This window comes from Mus pahari, chromosome 10, assembly GCF_900095145.1.
Source record: "Mus pahari chromosome 10, PAHARI_EIJ_v1.1, whole genome shotgun sequence".
NCBI lineage: Eukaryota > Metazoa > Chordata > Mammalia > Rodentia > Muridae > Mus > Mus pahari.
The window spans coordinates 84,012,558-84,015,923 of NC_034599.1; the positions used below are offsets into that span (position 1 = coordinate 84,012,558).

General features: G+C 46.8%; 1 protein-coding gene across 2 annotated transcripts in view; it reads left to right on the forward strand.

Moving 5' to 3' along the window:
• Rasgrf1 (Ras protein specific guanine nucleotide releasing factor 1) overlaps positions 1–3,366 on the forward strand; it is a 110,293-nt gene that overhangs the window by 61,252 nt on the left and 45,675 nt on the right. The window lies entirely within an intron of this gene.

The following is a 3,366-nucleotide window of genomic DNA, read 5'->3' on the forward strand; positions in this document are numbered from 1 at the left end:
AGAGAGAGAGAGGTACTGAGGAGAGTAGAGGATTCCCTTCGGCCAAGGATTAGAGCAACACATAGCATCTTTGTCATCTTTAGGCAAAGTTTCTCAGACAACACCCTCCTGACTTTCCCAGACACCCACTTCTCTATCACAGGAGGCCTTCCTCAGGTCAGGTGACCCTAGAAAGCTGCTGAACTGTTATTACCAAGTCTCCCCTCTTGGAGCACAAGATCAATGGCCTGGCGTGTCCCACTAGGCAGAGGGCAATAAGCATCTAGAACCCAGGACCTTTGCTCCTGCTATGTATTCAACTACACAGCCTTACCTCTTCTTCAGCAGACCCTTCAAGACGTTCTTTGAGCAAAGCGTAAGATCCTTTGGGCACGTCCTTTTAAGACCTGCTCAAATGCAGCTCTGTGGTAAAGCCTGGGGTTCAAACTACTGCTCCCCAACACACTTAATTGATGGTCTCATTGCTCTGAACCCTAGCTGGCCCCAGCTCTGTCACCCATGCGATCTTGGAAACGTTCTTGTCTTGCATACATTTCATCAGTCAAAACAAAGATCACAGTCCCCACCGAGACAATGCATGAGGTAGCTGAGAGTGCCTGTGAGTCTGCTGTGCTGATCATGAGATCTCGTCGCTCTGCGCTGCCGTCTCTTCCCCTACTCTGTCCATCCTGGAGAAGCAGATGGGATTTCAAAAGTGAGCATGTTGCATCCTGAAAAGGGGCCAGAAGGTGCCCTTAATTTAGTGAGAGGATCGGGGAAACCTTCCTTCGGGGATGCCTGGTCTGCGACCTCCCATTGAGGTATTAGATCAAGCGGGAGCTTCAGAGACTACACCACTTACATTAACATGTCAGTAGATTAGCTGGTTGGCTGCACAGGGAGAAATTAATTTACAAATATTATACACTCAAGCTCCAACCAAACTGTGTGTCAAGAGAGGCTTCCATTCATTGCTAACTCCAGGTTGTACTCCAGAGGTCTCTGTCCAGGCTGGGAGGGTTGGGTCCCCTGTCCTTCGGCACTAGAGCAAGCACAGGCAGGCTGCAGTGGGACACGAAGGCAGATCCTTGATCTGAGACAGGAAGTTCCTGGGTTTATGTTGGTTACTTTTATTATTATTTGGTTTTGAGTTCGGAAAGGTTAGCCTGGGAGCTGGAGAGATGGCTCTGCAGTGGAGAGCACTGGCTGCTCGTACTTCAGACGGCTCCTTTGGCTCGCAGCAGTCACGTTAGATAACTCATGGCTGCCCGTAACTCCAGCTCCAAAGCATCTGACCTCCTCTTCTGGACTCCATGTGTACCCGTGCACATGCCATGCACGCACACACACGTGCACATACTCACAAATACACACAAATTAAAATTTTAAAAACAGTTTTAAAGGCTAGCCTGCGAGCAAAGAACACATGATCAGAGCGCTGACCAAATTCTAGCACTGCTGTGGACCAGGCAAACCTCAAACAAATCATGTGACCTGATTAAGCCTGTTCCCTCATTTGCATAATGAATATAAAGATATTCCCCAGATAGAGTCGGAAGGATAGCGCAGCGATTAAGAACACTGACTACCTTACTAGAGGTTCTGAGTTCAATTCCCAGCAACTACACGCTGGCTCACAACCATCTGTAATGGGATCCAGCGCCCTCTTCTGGGATGTCTGAAGACAGCTACAGTGTACTCATATACATAAAATAAATAAATCTTTAAAAAAAAATACTTCCCAGGAATGCTTAGGGAGTACCAGGTTCCTGGTACAATAAATTCTCAGTAAGTTTAACAGTCACTATAAATTCTATGATAATGAGCCTGTCATATTACAGACAATAAGGCCTCCAATGTAACGATTACCATGGCCAGTCCCTATCCCAAGTGCAGCATATTTAATTTCTAGAGCCCCTCTGAGGCAGAGACTATTACTTTCCCAGTTCACAGATGAGAAGTAAAAAAAAAAAAAAAAAAAAAAAAAAAAAAAAAAGACAATAAGAGAATGCCAGCAGCTTGGGTGTAGCTTGGTGATATAGCACTTGCTTAGCATGCTGAAGGTCCTGTGTTCTAATCTCAGCATTGCAAGTGGATAAGAGAGTATCAAACCTTGAGGGTGATTTGTTTATAAAAAGATAAAGAGGTATAAGATATGTTCTATGGGGTGTGGTAAGGTAAGGGGGAAGGGAGTGTCTTAGACAGCCCATGCCAAGACATCCCGTTCTCCTAAGGAACCAGCCACTTGAAGGTCTAGTATAGAATAGAGTTTACTCAGGGCATGGGGAGGGGAGTTAAGAGAGTAGCAGAGGCAGAGATCGGCAGATAGGGAGAGAGAGTAGAGAAGTAGAGGCTGGCCGTGAACATGTAGAGAGAGGGGGAACGGAAGGGGGAAGGGAAGACCCCAAGAAGGCAAGAGGGAAGCGAGACTAAGAGGCAAAAGCAGCCCCTTTTATAGTGTGCCACGCCTTGCCTGGCTGTTGCCAGGTAACTGTGGAGTAGAGTTTAGACAGAAAGCTAACAGGGGGGCTTCCAGGATTGTCAAGCCCCATGAAATCATAGGACAAGGTTATTGTTCAAAAAGTCCTGGAAACTTCACAAGGCCATCAAAGAAGGAAGCAAGAAGCAGACCCCAGGGCTGCCTGGGAATCCCCTTGGCTGCTGTCTTCACAAGCAGCAACCTATACATAACATGAGACGACAATGATCCAAGCAAGTGGTTAAAAATAAATTCTGAGTTTTGTAACAACAACCAAAAAAAAGGTGGGCAGCCTGCCCAGTATTTCATGTATAGATCAGTCACGTGCTGGGTCTATGTTAACATCAGTTCTTGGAAAATAAACACTGTCTCGCAGTTGTGGGTCAGGAGGTCAGAAGCGGCTTAGACGTGCTCTTGGCTCAGGGTTCTAGTTTGCAATAGCAACGTTTGCCAGGCCACAGTGCTCCAAAAGCTGACCCAACCAAGATGGTTCATTCACAGAACTGCTGGCTGGAGGCCTCAACTCCTCACCTCTCCCCACAGTGCTTGACACCCACTTCCCCTGGGATAGGTGATCCAAGAGAGAGGAAAGAGCAGGCGTGAGGCTGCAGTTCCCAGAGCCGCACTTCCCTGAGCTGCACACCTTAGCTGTCATTTGGCTCTTTTCATTCAACACTGGTCACAGCCCAGTCCACACCTAAGAGGAAAGGAATTCTTCTTCCACTTTCTTCTTTCTTTCTTTCTTTCTTTCTTTCTTTCTTTCTTTCTTTCTTTCTTTCTTTCTTTCTTTCTTTCTTTCTCTTTTGTTTTTTTCACCACAGGGTTTCTCTGTATAGCCCTGGCTGTCCTGGAACTCACTTTGTAGACCAGGCTGGCCTCAAACTCAGAAATCCACCTGCCTCTGCCTC